The 16,973-nt window shown below is 39.0% G+C and overlaps 1 protein-coding gene and 1 non-coding gene across 4 annotated transcripts in view; one reads left to right on the top strand and one right to left on the bottom strand.

Moving 5' to 3' along the window:
* Akt3 (AKT serine/threonine kinase 3) overlaps positions 1-16,973 on the top strand; it is a 278,591-nt gene that overhangs the window by 25,881 nt on the left and 235,737 nt on the right. The gene's annotated exons all lie outside the window — the stretch shown is intronic.
* Positions 984-1,090, bottom strand: LOC127698008 (U6 spliceosomal RNA). The gene has a single exon (XR_007980652.1). It is a non-coding gene; the product is annotated as a U6 spliceosomal RNA (small nuclear RNA).

Below are 16,973 nucleotides of genomic sequence, written 5' to 3'. Positions count from 1 at the left end.
AAAGTGAATTCTTTTTTTTTCATTTTAATATTTTTATTTTCTATATTCTTTGTTTTCATTCCAAATGACTTCCCCTTTCCCAGATCCCCCCTCCCCATATGTCCCATAAACCTTTTTCTCTCCACCTATTCTCCAATCACCTCCCTTCTCTGTCCTTATATTCCCCTCCAATGCTAGATCAATCCTTTCCAGGATCAGGACCCTCTCCATACTTCTTCATGGGAGTCATTTGTTATGCGATTTGTGCCTTCGGTATTCAGAGCTTCTGGGCTAACTAATATTCACTTATTAGAGATTGCATTCCATGTGTATTCTTTTGTGATTGGGTTACCTCACTTAAGATGATATTTTCCAGATCAAACCATTTGCCTAAAAATTTTGTGAATTCATTGTTTCTAATTGCTGAGTAGTATTCCATTGTGTAAATATACCACATTTTCTGTATCCATTGCTCCTTTGAGGGACATCTGGGTTCTTTCCAGCTTCTGGCTATTATAAATAAGGCTGCTATGAACATAATGGAGCATGTGTCTTTATTGCATGCCGGGGAATCCTTTGGGTATATGCCCAGGAGAGGTATAGCAGGGTCCTCCGGAAGTGTCATGTCCAGTTTTCTGAGGAACCGCCAGACTGATTTCCAAAGTGGTTGTACCATCTTACAGCCCCACCAGCCGTGGAGGAGTGTTCCTCTTTCTCCACATCCTCACCAACACCTGCTGTCTCCTGAGTTTTTGACCTTAGCCATTCTGACTGGAGTAAGGTGAAATCTCAGGGTTGTTTTGATTTGCATTTCCCTAATGACTAAAGATGTTGAGCAGTTCTTAAGGTACCTCTCAGCCATCCAAATTTCTTCAGGTGAAAATTCTTTGTTAAGATCTGTACCCCATTTTTTAATAGGGTTATTTGGTTCCCTGGGGTCTAACTTCTTGAGTTCTTTGTATATATTGGATATTAGCCCTCTATCAGATGTAGGGTTGGTGAATAAAAATATGGAACGCTTAACGAATTTGCGTGTCATCCTTGCGCAGGGGCCATGCTAATCTTCTCTGTATTGTTCCAATTTTAGTATATGTGCTGCCGAAGCGAGCACGCTTTTTGAATTCTTAGAAACACCTAATAACTTCGTATTTTTTCTGTGGGGGAAAGATCTTTCATTTGTGGTAATTAGATTCTTGGATTCTCAACAACTTTTATGTTGTTCCTTTGGTTAAATACTTTAAATTTACAGGGTCTTTATAGCATATATGTAATTAGAGAGTAGCTGTGATGATTAAGTGAAAATAAAGTAGTTTAATCACTCTAGTTAGCTACTGGACCTGAAAGGACATATACATTTTAAGTTTTTGTTTTCAGTTTTTCTTTTTCTATAGTTTGTGCTTGGAGGGAATACTGTTTTTCTAGATCTTAAGGCATGTTGTATATGAGTTGATGATATGTATGTATGTATTTATATTTTTGGAGTAGCAATTTTGTGCTTTGAAATACTTTCTTAATTATCTGACCTCTCATACTGTGAACTAGATGAGTGTCCAAACACATGGACACTCATCTAGTTCACAGTGTGAGAGGTTCAGACTGTAGTTCAGTGGTTTAGTAGTCACTTTTGATTTTGCCAAGTAAAAGTCTTATTCCAGTATAATTTCAAAACATTTGTTCTGTTTTTTTTTTTTTGTTAGTTTTTGTTTTTGATTTGAATCCCGAATTGTGTGACTGTTTGTGATACATTTACTTTTAAAAGGGTAGCTTCATGTGTTTGGAGGATTGAGGTTATTTGACTGTTTGACTTTATTGTTAGAAAATGATCTGAGTTGTGAAATCTAGTTCTCAGTGAAAATAAACTAGAGGTGGTGGTCATTAGTTTTCTTCCTACAGAGATAAAATGGGATTTCTTGATGCCTGCTTGAAGCTGTTGTTTTATTTTTAGAGCCATATGAATTTTGTCTTTTTCTGTACTAACTTTTTTCTTCCTCATAGTTTGGCCTTTTTATTCTTGGAATGATAGAAAGGAAGGGGCATGTTTATGCGTGTGTTTACAATTCTGATTAATGTGCTAAAACTGTAGCTCAGAAGGCAAAGTGAGTGGCTGTGCAGTGTGCACAGCAGTGATGTAGGTCCAGTGTCCAGCATTGCCTACACATGGCTGCACAGGCCATACTTGTAGTACTCAGGAGGGGGAAAGGAGGACAGAAAGCGGAATTGTATCATGCTGCACGTAGCACGGCAGGGTGGAGGCTAACCTTGACTACATGAGACCTGGCCAATTAGTAGTTGCAAAGGTGAGTTCAGTCTAGTTGTCATTGCCAAAGGGATTCTTTATAATGTCTGCCAGCTTGAATCATGTTACTTGCTTTCATTGTTTCTTGTCTTTGTGGCCTAGATTATGTATTTGGATAAATTCCATAATCTCAGCTGGACTAAAAGCTCTTTTGCTAACTTTTATCTTTTGAATCTAGCATATAATTATCATTCATGACATTTTAATAAAGTAACAATTCCTCACAAGTAAATGAATAGAAAAATAATGCCAAATAAAGGCTCAGACTTTTCTTTAGTATTATAATCATATCCTTTGCTTTGGTCAACACTGAATTTAAAAGGAAAGACTAATCAAGGTGGTTCTATAAATGACTTTTATTATTGTTTGTCCAAGAACAGTGAACATTCCCTAGAACAGGAAGTGACTTTTCAAAAACTTTTGGCAAAGCTAAGAAGCAGTACTGTCCTTGACCCTTAGATCAAATGTTTTAGAGCCTGAATTTTTAAAATAATCTTCATTAAAAAAAAATAAGAAAGAAAATGAACATTTTGATTAAGTGGAAAATTTATTTCATTTTTATTTGGGCTTTTTGTACAAAGAACCTGATTAAATTTGCTAACAAAGTAAAATTTAATTTTTTCTAGTTTCATTTTAAAAAATGTTTTCTTTCAACCTTATAATATTATAAAATGAGCTCAGCTGTGGATTAGCAGATAAACATGTTGATTCAGCCCAGAGCTACTGAATGGAGCCTGGGGACACTTTGTTCATTACTCTGCTCCATGGCATGGGGTTTCTTCCTTTTGTCTATGTTGAGGGAAGGGGACTGAAATAAGCTTTACCTGAACTATTGACAAGAGCAGGGAAAAAGGAATTTTCTACTACTTGTGTGTAATTTTTGTTATTAGCATAAAGACAGTGCACACATCCCATGTTTATTGTGAAATACCCATGTTGAATGATTGCTCACAACCCTGTTTTGCTCATGCTTTTACAAAGCCATTCTGCTTCATGCTTTGTTTGGAATAGTCTGTCATTTAAATATATGAGTTGGGTGTCTTATGATGTATTACATTTTTAGGGCCTACTTGAGTTGGGAAACAGAAAGCACTCTGCTATAATCGGCAGAGTTTTATATACTCATATGTATAAGGCTATGGTAGGGATTTCATAAAGTTTACATAAACTTGTTATAATAAACCAGAGTAAGGTGATCCTTGGTATTTCAAAGTAGCTTTTAGAATGTAATCAGGATATATAAGAACTAATGTAACATAGCCCTATATTCTTTTGTATATATTTTGCTGTGAATTTTAAATGAGAAAGGAGACTTTTTTTTACAAGCTTACTGAGCAGTTTAGTATCATTTCCTAAAGGGTGTATTATTAATAATGTCTTTTTATGAATAAATTGTTGTTTGAGAAATACTTAGAGCAAAGAAAATACAAAGTTTTGAGGTGCTGAAATTTAAAAAGATTAGATTATACAATTTCAAAATATGCTTTGCTAGGTTTTACAGACTTCATTGAGAGTGTTTTTGTCTGGAACTTCTAGAATGGAATCTGATGGAAGTTGGAGGTGGGAGACAATGGGTAGTAGCATATTTAGTTAGAACATAATGGTTATGTTTAATTATAATTTCACTATAGTAGTAATGATTATAATTGACTGATTAATATTCATATTCTGTTTCTCTGACTACTGTCTGATGTTTGCTGTAGAATCCCTATGCTTAACTTTTTATTGGTAGAGTGAGGACTCTTGAATCTTTTGATTGAATTATTAAGTTGAAATTGATTACTAAATAGAACCTGTTGCCTCTAATTTAGCCTGACTCAAAATAGACTAAAGCAGTTTTGAGAACTGTTGTAGGTGTTGGCTGTGATGTCTCGATTCTGTTGGTTTACCTTTTCTAGGTGCGTGGGCTTCAGAAAGGTCACTGCTGCCCTTTATTTCCCTCACTCAGCCCTGCCCAACTTTGGTCATGAAATACCTAGTCAGGTTTCATCAGCTTCCCTCCTATTTTCTGAACTAGACATCTAGCTGAGAGTTATATGAAGGGGTAATTAGTAAGCATTAAAATTTTTCAAATGATTAAATCTAGAGTTTGTGATACATGTGCTTTTAAGCCACTGGTTCTCAATTTGGGGGTCACAACCCCTTTAGGAGTCACATCAGTTAACCTGCATATCAGATATTTGCATCACAATTAAGAACAGTAGCAAACTGCCAATTTCTAGACAACACAGACGGGAGTTGTTCCAAAGAACCTTTATAAACAGGTTCACTTTCCCCATATCCTTTCTTTCCCACTACCTCTGGATGGTGGTGGGCTAACAGGGAGGTTAAAGTGTTTAAGAAACATCATTAAAAATAAGGTTTGAAAAAAATTACACTTACACAGTATAGGAGCAGTGTCTGAAGAATTCTGAAGAACTGTCCAAACTAATGTAAATAAAGTATTAACCAAGTTAAATAGAATTGCTGAAAATTTTGTATCCTACAAACCCTCCAGGAAGCTAGGAAATGTAGTCTCATCAGAATATGGGACTATAACACTGAAGAGGAGGAACTGGGAGCTGTTCAGACTTAGGAGAAGAGTGAGAGAAACACACATTGATAGCTGTGCTTCTGACTTTAGGTTCCAAAACCACTTGGAAGGTAGGGAACAGGTTCTTGCAGAAGATAAAAATGAAAAACTATGATGGGAATAGGGTGGATCAGAAGTAAATATGTAATAGATACACATGTAGAAGAAAACAAAACTCTTCTTCCTCCTCATCCTCCTTGCCCTTGTCCTCCTCTTCCTCTTCCTCCTCCTCCTCCTCCTCCTCCTCCTCCTCCTTCTCCTCCTCCTCTTCTTCTTCTTCTTCTTTTAAGGCAGGGTTTCTCTGTGTCTTTGTGTGGACTTGGGTGTCCTGGAACTCACTCTGTAGACCAGGCTAGCATCCAGCTCAAAAATCTGCTTGCTTCTGCCCATCAAGTTCTGGGATTAAAGGTATGTGCCACCATCACTTTGTGAGAAATCAACTCTTAATTTCAAAGAAAATGTTATTTAGAAAAAGAAAATAATCCATTGGAGTCCCTATGTTCAGTCTGTTGGTTGGCTGTGAGCCATGGGTGTTATGATCCACCTTCCAAGAAGGATCAAAGTATCCACACTTTGGTCTTCCTTCTTCTTGGGCTTCATGTAGTCTGTGAGTTGTATCTTGGGTATTCTGAGCTTTTGGGCTAATGTCCACTTATCAGTGAGTGCATACTGTGTGTGTTCTTTTGTGATTGGGTTACCTCACTCTGAATATTTTCTAGCTCCACCCATTTGCCTAAGAATTTCATGAATTCATTGTTTTTAATAGCTGTACTCCATTTAATAGCTGAGGTACTCCATTGTGTAAGTGTACCAGCCTTTCTGTATCCATTCCTCTGTTGAGGGACATCTGGGTTCTTTCCAGCTTCTTGCTATTATAAATAGAGCTGCTATGAACATAGTGGAGCATGTGTCCTTATTACATGTTGGAGCATTCTCTGGGTATATGCCTAGGAGTGGTATAGCCGGGTCTTCAGGTAGTAGTACTATGTCCATTTTTCTGATGAACCACCAAACTGATTTCTAGAGTGTTTTCATCAGCTTGCAATCCCACCAGCAATGGAGGAGTGTTCCCCTTTCTCCATATCCTTGCCAGCATCTGCTGTCCCCTGAGTTTTTGATCTTAGCCCTTCTGACTGGTGTGAGGTAGAATCTCAGGGTTATTTTGATTTGCATTTCCCTGATGGTTAAGGATGTTAGACATTTCTTTAGGTGCTTCTCAGCCATCAGTATTCCTCAGTAGAGAATTCTTTGTTTAGCTCTATACCCCATTTTTAAATAGGGTTATTTGGCTCTGGAGTCTGTCTTCTTGAGTTCTTTGTATATATTGGATTTTAGCCCTCTATCAGATGTAGGATTGGTAAAGATATTTTTCCAATCTGTTGGTTGCTGTTTTGTCCTATTGACACTGTCCTTTGCCTTACAGAGCTTTGTAATTTTATGAGGTTCCATTTGTCAATTTTTGATCTTAGAGCAAAAGCAATTGGTGTTCTGTTCAGCAAATTTTCCCCTGTGCCCATGTGCTCCAGGTTCTTCCCCACTTACTCTTTTATTAGATTCAGGGTATCTCATTTTGTGTGGAGGTCCTTGATCCACTTGGATTTGAGCTTTGTACAGGGAGATAAGAATGGATCAATTTATATCCTACATTTTGACTGCCAGTTGACCTAGCACCATTTGTTGAAAATGCTGTCATTTTTCCACTGGATGGTTTTAGTTCCTTTGTCAAAGATCAAGTGACTATAGGTGTTGAGTTCATTTCTGGGTCTTCAATTCTATTCCATTGATCTACCTGCCTGTCACTGTACCAATATCATACAGTTTTTATCACTATTGTTCTGTAGTATAGCTTGAAGTCAGGGATGGCGATTCCACCAGACATTCTTTTATTGTTGATAATAGTTTTCGCTGCCCTGGGTTTTTTGTTTTTCTAGATAAATTTGGAAATTGCTCTTTCTAACTTTATGAATGTTTGAGTTAGAATTTTGATGGGATTGCATTGAATCTGTAGATTGCTTTAGGCAAGATGGCCATTTTTACTATATTAATCCGACCAATCCATGAGCATGGGAGATCTTTCCATCTTCTGAGATCTTCAGTTTCCAATGGAGCAGCTAGAGAAAGGACCCAAGGAGCTGAAGAGATTTGCAGCCCCACAGGAGGAACAATAATGTGTACCAACCTGTACCCCCAGAGCTCCCAAGGACTAAACCACTAACCAAAGAGTACACATAGAGGGACTGGACTCATGGCTCCAGCTACATATGTAGCAGAGAATGGCTATTGGTTCTATGAATGCTCGACACTCCAGTTTAGGAGAATGCCAGGTCATTCCCCTAAAAAAGTGGCGGGGGTGGGGGGTTGGTACAGGGTGAGGGGGGGATGGGATAGGAGGTTTTTGGAGGGATAACAAGGAAAGGGGATACTGTTTGAAATGTAAATAAAACAAATATCTAATTAAAATGTTAAAAAAAAGAAAAAGTATTTACTTCTTGGAACACCTCTGAATACTTACTTAGCCATCCTTATGATATAAGACTTATGATCTAACCAAATTTTAAGGTACAAATGCCTTGAAATGGTGTGAGTGGGAGGTGTGGAAGGTGTCAAACTATAAAACATTTAATATAAAACAGTTAAGATGCATGTGGTTCTTTATATATATTGGATATTAGCCCTCTATCTGATGTAGGATTGGTGAAGATCTTTTCCCAATTTGTTGGTTGCCGATTTGTCCTCTTGATGGTGTCCTTTGCCTTACAGAAACTTTGTAATTTTATGAGGTCCCATTTGTCAATTCTTGATCTTAGAGCATACGCTATTGGTGTTCTGTTCAGAAACTTTCTCCCTGTACCGATGTCCTCAAGGGTCTTCCCCAGTTTCTTTTCTGTTAGCTTCAGAGTGTCTGGCTTTATGTGGAGGTCCTTGATCCATTTGGATTTGAGCTTAGTACAAGGAGACAAGGATGGATCAATTCGAATTCTTCTGCATGCTGACCTCCAGTTGAACCAGCACCATTTGTTGAAAAGGCTATCTTTTTTCCATTGGATGTTTTCAGCCTCTTTGTCGAGGATCAAGTGGCCATAGGTGTGTGGGTTCATTTCTGGATCTTCAATCCTGTTCCATTGATCCTCCTGCCTGTCACTGTACCAATACCATTCAGTTTTTAACACTATTGCTCTGTAGTATTGCTTGAGGTCAGGGATACTGATTCCCCCAGACTTTCTTTTGTTGCTGAGAATAGTTTTAGCTATCCTGGGTTTTTTGTTATTCCAGATGAATTTGATAATTGCTCTTTCTAACTCTGTGAAGAATTGAGTTGGGATTTTGATGGGTTTTGCATGGAATCTGTATATTGCTTTTGGCAAAATGGCCATTTTAACTATATTGATTCTACCGATCCATGAGCATGGAAGGTTTTACCATTTTTTGAGGTCTTCTTCCATTTCCTTCTTCAGAGTCTTGAAGTTCTTGTCATATAGATCTTTCACATGTTTGGTAAGAGTCATCCCAAGATACTTTATACTGTTTGTGGCTATTGTGAAGGGGGTCATTTCCCTAATTTCTTTCTCAGCCTGCTTATCCTTTGAGTATAGGAAGGCCACTGATTTGCTTGAGTTGATTTTATAACCTGCCACTTTGCTGAAGTTGTTTATCAGCTGTAGGAGTTCTCTAGTGGAGTTTTTTGGGTCACTTAGGTAGATTATCATGTCATCTGCAAATAATGATAGTTTGACTTCTTCCTTTCCAATTTGTATCCCTTTGACCTCCTTATGTTGTCGAATTGCCCGAGCTAGTACCTCAAGTACAATATTGAAAAGATAAGGAGAAAGGGGGCTGCCCTGTCTAGTCCCTGATTTTAGTGGGATTGCTTCAAGTTTCTCTCCATTTAGTTTGATGCTGGCTACCGGTTTGCTGTATATTGCTTTTACTATGTTTAGGTATGGGCCTTGAATTCCTGTTCTTTCCAAGACTTTAAGCATGAAAGGATGCTGAATTTTGTCAAATGCTTTTTCAGCACCCAATGAAATGACCATGTGGTTTTTTTCTTTGAGTTTGTTTATGTAATGGATTGCATTGATGGATTTCTGTATATTGAACCAACCCTGCATTCCCAGGATAAAGCCTACTTGATCATGGTGGATGATCGTTTTGATGTGTTCTTGGATTCGGTTGGCAAGAATTTTATTGAGTATTTTTGCATCTATGTTCATAAGGGAAATTGGTCTGAAGTTCTCTTTCTTTGTTGGATCTTTGTGTGGTTTTGGTATCAGCGTAATTGTGGCTTCGTAGAAGGAATTGGGTAGTGTTCCTTCTTTTTCTATTTTGTGGAATAGTTTGAAGAGTATTGGTGTTAACTCTTCTTTGACGGTCTGATAGAATTCTGCACTGAAACCATCTGGTCCTGTGCTTTTTTTGGTTGGAAGACTTCCTATGACTCCTTCTATTTCTTTAGGGGTTATGGGACTGTTTAGATGATCTATTTGGTCCTGATTTAATTTTGGTATTTGGTATCTGTCAAGGAAATTGTCCATTTCCTCCAGATTCTCCAGTTGTGTTGAGTACAGGCTCTTGTAGTAGGATCTGATGATTTTTTGGATTTCCTCAGTTTCCGTTGTTATATCTCCCTTTTCACTTTTAAGTTTGTTAATTTGGATACTTTCTCTGTGCCCTTTGGTCAGTCTGGCTAATCTTGTTGATTTTCTCAAAGAACCAGCTCCTGGTTTTGTTGATTCTTTGTATGGTTCTCTTTGTTTCTACTTGATTGATTTCGTCCCTGAGTTTGATGATTTCCTGCCTTCTACTCCTCCTGGGTGAAATAGCTTCTTTTTGTTCCAGGGCTTTCAGGTGTGTCATTAAGCTGGTAATGTATGCTCTCTCCATTTTCTTTTTGGAGGCACTCAGGGCTATGAGTTTTCCTCTTAACACTGCTTTCATTGTGTCCCATAGATTTGGGTATGTTGTGTCTTCATTTTCATTGTGTTCTAAAATGTCTTTAATTTCTTTCTTTATTTCTTCCTTGACCAAGGTATCATTGTGTAGAATTTTGTTCAGTTTCCACGTGTATGTGGGTTTTCTGTTGTTTTTGTTGCTATTGAAGACCACTTTTACTCCATAGTGATCTGATAGGAGGCATGGGATTAGTTCGATCTTCTTATATTTGTTGAGGTCTGTCTTGTGACCAATTATATGGTCGATTTTGGAGAAGGTACCATGAGGTGCAGAGAAAAAGGTATATTCTTTTGCTTTAGGATAGAATGTTCTATATATATCTGTTAAATCTAATTGGTCCAAAGCTTCAATTAGTTTCATTATGTCCCTGTTGAGTTTCTGTTTTCCTGATCGGTCCATTGAGGAAAGTGCAGTGTTGAAGTCACCCAAAATTATTGTGTTAGATGCAATGTGTGCTTTGAGCTTTAATAAAGTTTCTTTTACGAAAGAGGGTGCCCTTGCATTTGGAGCATAGATGTTCAGGATTGAGAGTTCTTCTTGTTGTATTTTTCCTTTGACCAGCAAGAAGTGTCCCTCAGAGTCTCTTTTGATGACTTTGGGTTGAAAGTCAATTTTATCTGATATTAAAATGGCTACTCCAGCTTGTTTCCTGAGACCATTTGCTTGTAAAATTGTCTTCCAGCCTTTTACTCTAAGGTAGTGTTTGTCTTTGACCCTTAGGTGTGTTTCCTGTAAGCAGCAAAATGTAGGGTCCTGTTTACGTATCCAGTCACTTAGTCTATGTCTTTTTATTGGGGCATTGAGTCCATTGATGTTACGAGATATTAAGGAACAGTGATTGTTACTTCCTGTCATTTTTGATGTTATTTTTTAAATTTGATTGGTTAACTTCTTTTGGGTTTGATGAAAGGTTACTATCTTGCTTTTTCCAGGGTGAAGTTTCCCTTCTTGTATTGGTGTTTTCCTCCTATTATCCTTTGTAGGGCTGGGTTTGTGGATAGATATTGGGTAGACTTGGTTTTGTCATGGAATATCTTAGTTTCTCCATCTACGGTGATTGAGAGTTTTGCTGGATATAGTAGTTTTGGCTGGCATTTGTGTTCTCTTAGAGTCTGCATGAGATCTGCCCAGGATCTTCTAGCCTTCATAGTCTCAGGTGAAAAGTCTGCTGTGATTCTGATAGGTCTTCCTTTATATGTTACTTGGCCTTTTTCTCTTACTGCCTTTAATATTCTTTCTTTGTTTAGTACATTTGGGGCTTTGATTATTATGTGAAGGGAGGTATTTCTGTTCTGGTCCAGTCTGTTTGGAGTTCTGTAGGCTTCTTGTATATTCATGGGCATCTCTCTCTTTAGGTTAGGGAAGTTTTCTTCCATAATTTTATTGAAGATATTTGCCAGCCCTTTAAGTTGTAAATCTTCATTCTCATCTATGCCTATAATCCTTAGGTTTGGTCTTCTCATTATGTCCTGGATTTCCTGGATATTTTGGGTTACAAGCTTTTTGCATTTTGCATTTTCTTTAACTGTTAAGTCCATGATTTCTATGGTATTTTCAGCATCTGAGATTCTTTCTTCTATCTCTTGTATTCTGTTGTTGATATTTGCATCTCTGTCCCCTGATTTCTTCCCAAGGCTTTCTATCTCCAAAGTTGTCTCCCTTTGAGTTTTCTTAGTTGTTTCTACTTCTGATTTTAGATCCTGGATGGTTTTGCTTAGCTCCTTCACTTGCTTGTTTGTGTTTTCCTGTAATTCTTTAAGAGATTTTTGTGTTTCCTCTTTTATGACCTCAGCCTGTTGACCAAAGTTCTCCTGTATTTCTTTAAGTGTTTTTTGCGTTTCCTCATTATTGGCTTTTGTATTCTCCTGGATTTCTTTCAATGATTTTTTGTGTTTCCCTTGCAAGGGCTTCTAACTTTTGATCCATTTTCTCCTGAATTTCTTTAAGTATGTCCTTCATGTGTTCCTGTACCAGCATCATGACCAGTGATTTTAAATCCAAATCTTGTTTTACTGGTGTGATGGGGTATCCAGGACATGCTGGTAAAGGAGAATTGGGTTCAGATGCCTTGATTTCTGTTAGTGACGTTCCTGCGTTTGCCTTTTGCCATCTAGTTCTCACTGGTGTTAGTTGGTCTTGTCAATGCTGGACTCACCAGTGCAAGCTGCCCCTTCCCAGGTGGCCTCTGGTGCCCAGCTTATCTCCTGCACTTCCTGGAGACAAGGTGCTGTTGCCCAGGCTGTTCAGATCCCAAAGCAGACACCTGAAGGCTCCCGCTGGAGGCCTCAGGACTGGAACCTAAGCTCCGTGCCACAGGAGCAAGCTGTGCTGTGAGCTCCCAGACTGCTTCTGGGTGCACACCAGGCCTCCCGCACTTCCTAGAGCTTAATGCTGTGGCCCAGGCTGTTCAGATCCCAAAGCAGGCACCTGAAGGCTCCTGCTGGGGCCCGCTGGATTCACCGGAGCACACTGACTTCTCCCTGCTGGCCGCCCGGAAGCCCCTCTTGCCTCTTGCAGGACCTGGAGATGTGGTGTTGCTGCACAGGCTGATCCGGATCCGGAAGCGGAGAGGTCTGAGGGCTACTGCCAGAGGCCTCAGGACTGGAGCCTAAGCTCTGTGCCACAGGAGCAAGCTGTGCTGTGAGCTCCCAGACTGCCTCTGGGTGCTCACCAGGTCTCCTGCACTTCCTGGAGATGAGTGCTGTGGCCCAAGCTGTTCAGATTCCAAAGCAGGCGCCTGAAGGGTCCTGCTGGGGCCCGCTGGATTCACCGGAGCACACTGACTTCTCCCTGCTGGCCGCCAAGAATTGTTTTTGATATTCTGGGTTTTTTTTGCCTTTCCAGATAAATTTGAGAATTGCTTTTTTCATGTCTTCGAAGAATTGCATTGGGATTTTGATGGGGATTGTACTGAATCTGTAGATTGCTTATGGTAGGATGACCATTTTTACCATGTTAATTCTGCCAATCCATGAGCATGGGAGACCTCTCTATTTTCTGAGATCTTTTTCCATTTCTTTCTTGAGAGACTTGGAGTTATTTTCATACAGATTTTTCACTTGTTTGGTTAGAGTTATCCCAAGATATTTTATATTATTTGTAGCTATTGTGAAGGGGGTTGTTTTCCTGATTTCTTTGTCAGCCTGTTTATCATTTCTGTAAAGGAGGCTACTTATTTATTTGAGTAAATTTTATATCCTGCCACTTTGCTGAAGTTGTTTATCAGCTGGAGAAGTTCTTTGGTAAAATTTTTGGGGTTGCGTATGTATACTACTATATCTTCTGCAAATTGTGATACCTTTACTTCTTCTTTGCTAATTTGTATCCTCTTGATTTCCTTTTGTTTGTCTTACTGTTCTAGCTAGCACTTCAAGTACTATACTAAATAGACATGGGGATAGTGGGCGTCCTTGTCTTATCCCGGGTTTTAGTGGGCTTGCTTCAATTCTCTCTCCATTTAATTTGATATTGGCTGTTGGTTTGCAGTGAATTGCTTTTGTTATGTTTAGGTATTGCCGTTGAATGCCTGATCTTTCCAATACTTTTAACATGAAGGGGTGTTGTATTTTGTCAAATGCTTTTTCTGCATCTAAGGAGGTGATCATGTGAGTTTTTTTTTTTTTAAGTTTGTTTATATAGTGGATTACGTTAATGGGTTTTCATATATTGAACCAACCTTGCATCCCTGGGATGAAGCCTACTTGATTGTGGTGAATGATGGTTTTGATGTATTCTTGGATTTGGTTTCCAAGAATTTTTTAATAGATATTTGCTTTATTTTCATTTCAAATGTTATAACCTTTATTCTGAAAACCCACCATCCTATCCCCCCTTACCCTGCTTACCAATTCTCCCCCCCCTTCCACTTTCCTGACTTGCATTCCCCTGCACTGGGGCATTGAGCCTTCACAGGACCAATGGCCTCTCCTCTCATTGATGTCTGAAAAGGCCATCCTCTGCTACATAATGTAGCTGGAACCATGGGTCCCTCCATGTGTACTCTGGTTTTTGGTTTAGTCCCTGGAAGCTCTGGGGGTACTGGTTGGTACATAGTATTGTTCCTCCTATGGGGCAAATTGCAAGAATTTTATTATTTTTTTGCATTGATATCCATAAGTGAGATTGGTCTGAAGTTCTCTTTTTTGGTTACCACACAAGGTTTAGGTATCAGAGTAATTGTGGCTTCATAGAATAAATTAGGTAGTGTTCCTTCTGTTTCTATTTTATGGAAAAGCTTGAGGAATGTTGGTATCAGGTCTTATTGGAATGTCTGGTAGAAAAATCCATCTGGCCCTGGGCCTTTTCTGTTTGGTAGGTTTTTAATGACTTCTATTTCTGTATGGGATATGGGCCTGTTTAGATAGTCTTTCTGCTCTTGATTTAACTTTGGTATGTGGTATCTGTCTAGAAAACCATGTATTTTATCTAGATTTTCTGGTTTTGTTGAGTATAGGCTTTTGTAGTAGGATCTAATGATTTTTTTGAATTTCCTGTTTCAGTTGTTAGGTCTCCTTTATTTCTTCTGATCTTGTTAATTTGGATACTGCCTCTGAGTACTTTAGTTACTTTGCTAGGATTTATCTATCTTGTTGATTCTCTCAAAGAACCAGCTTTTGCTTTTGTTGATTCTTTGTATTGTTCTCTCTGTTCCTATTTGGTTGATATAGGCCTTGAGTTTGACTGTTTCCTGCCCTCTACTCCTCTTTGGTGAGTTTGCTTCTTTTTGTTCTAGAGCTCTCAGGTGTTATTAAGCTGCTAGTGTAAGATCTCTCCAGTTTTTTTATTGGGGCACTTAGTGCTATGAATTTTCCTCTTAACGTTGCTTTCATTGTGTTCTGTAAGTTTGGGTATGATATTCCAGGAAGTCTTTACTTTCTTTCTTTCTTGACCAAGTCATCATTGAGTAGAGAGTTGTTCAGTTTCCACGTGCATGCATCTGGGCTTTATGTTGTTTTTGCTGTTATTGAAGATCAGCCTTAGGTCATGGTGGTCTGATAGGGTGTATGGGATTATTTCAATTGTCTTTATCTGTTGAGGCCTGTTTTGTGACCAATTATGTGGTCAGTTTTGGAGAAGGTACCATGAGGTGCTGAGAAGGTGGTGTATTCTTTTGTTTTAGGGTGAAATGTACTATAGATATCTATTAAATCCATTTGGTTCATAACCTTTATTAGTTTCACTGTGTCTCTGTTTAGTTTCTGTTTCAATGACCCGTCCATTGGTGAGAGTTGGGTGTTGAAATCTCTAGTATTATTTTGTGGAGTTCAATGTGTGTTTTGAACTTTAGTAAAGTTTAATTTATGAATGTGGGTGCCCTTACATTTGTGACATAGATGTTCATAAATGAGACTTTCTCTTGTTGGATTTTCCCTTTGATGAATATGAAGTGATCTTCTTCACCATGCTTCATCACATTTGGTTGAAAGTCCATTTTATTGGACAGTAGGATGGCAACTCCAGCCTGTTTCTTGGGACCATTTTCTTGGAAGACCTTTTTCCAACCTTTCACTCTGAGATAGAGTCTGTCTTTGTTATCAAGGTGTGTTTCTTATATGCAACAAAATGCTGGATCTTGTTTGCATATCTAGTTTGCCAGTTTATGGCTTTTTATAGTTGAGTTGAATCCATTAATATTGAAAGAATTAAAGAGAGATGACTGTTGGTTCCAATTATATTTGTTTTTGTGGGTGCTTGTGGTTCTCTCCTTTTGGCTTTGTTGTGAGATGCTTAATAACTTGTCTTTTCTTTGGCTTCTTGTCTTACCTTCCTTGTGTTGGAGTTGTCTTTCTAGGATCCTCTGTAGAGCTGGATTGGTAGATAGATAGTTTGAATTTGGTTTTGTCCTGGAATATTTTGGTTTCTCCATCTATGTTGACTGAGCATTTTGCTGGGTATTTGTGTTCTTAGAGTCTATATGATCTCTGACCAGGCTCTTCTGGCTTTCATAGTTTCTGCAGAGAAATCTGGTGTAATTCTTACAGGCCTACCTTTGTGTGTTACTTAGCCCTTTCCCTTGCAGCTAGGATGGCTGAGTGATCTAGGTGTTGTGTTCAGGTTGCAGTCTCCCCTGGAGGTGTGGGTTTGAATCCCACTCCTCACATTTTCATTTTCTTGCTAAAAAGATAATATGAGATGAGATAATTATTCATACCAACTACTCTGGGACCAAAATTAACAATAATCTAATCCTATAGTGCTTATGTTCTATGTCTCCCACTCCTAAACTTAAACATTTTATTTGTATATGCTTTCAAATCAAATCTTTTTTTTTTAAAAAAATTGGATATTTAATTTGTTTACCTTTCAGATGTTATTCCCCTTACCAAGTTTCCCCTCTGCAACCCCCCATCCCATCTCTCCTTACTCTGCTTCTATGAGGGTGCTCTCCCCCACAACCCACTCCCACCTCACCACCCTAACATTCTGTGTTCACAGGAATCAAGTGTTCACAGGACCAAGGGCCTCCCCTCTCATTGATGCCAGATAAGGCCCTTTCAGCTCCTTCAGTACTTCTAACTCTTCTATTGGGGTCCCTGTGCTCAGTCTGATACTTGGCTGCCAGCATCTACATCTGTATTGGTCAGGATCTTGCAGAGCCTCTCAGGAGGCAGCTCTATCAGGCACCTGTCAGCAAGCACTTCTTGGCATCTGCAATAGTGTCTGGGTTTGGTGTCTGCATGTGGGATGGATCCCCAGGTGGGGCAGTCTCAGGATGGCCTTTCCTTCAGTCTCTACTCTCTGTCTCTATTTCCTTTAGAGAGGAGCAATTCTGGGCTAAAATTTTTGAAATGGATTGGTGGCCCCATCCCTTAACTGGTCTCGACAGGTTCTCCCTCCCATTTTGTTGGGTATTTTAGCTAATATCATCCCCTTGGTGTCCTGAGAGGTTCTTGCTTTCCTGGCACCTGGGACTTTCTGGTTGCTATCCCCCAGTTCTCCATCCCCCATTGCTACACACCTCTGTTCAATTTCCTGACCCTCTGTACATCTCCTCTATCTCTTCCCATACCTGATTCTGTCCTTTTTCCCCTCCCCCTCTTCCCTTCCTGTTCCTCCCTCCCAAGTCCTTCCCACCCTCTACTTCCCTTGATTATATTGTTCTCCTTTTAAGTAGGACTGAAGCATTCACTCTTCGGTCTTCCTTCCTCTTGAGCTTCATGTGGTCCATGAGTTGTA

This window comes from Apodemus sylvaticus, chromosome 12 (genome assembly GCF_947179515.1).
Source record: "Apodemus sylvaticus chromosome 12, mApoSyl1.1, whole genome shotgun sequence".
NCBI classification, from domain to species: Eukaryota; Metazoa; Chordata; class Mammalia; order Rodentia; family Muridae; genus Apodemus; species Apodemus sylvaticus.
This window is presented reverse-complemented; position numbering and strand designations above follow the sequence as displayed.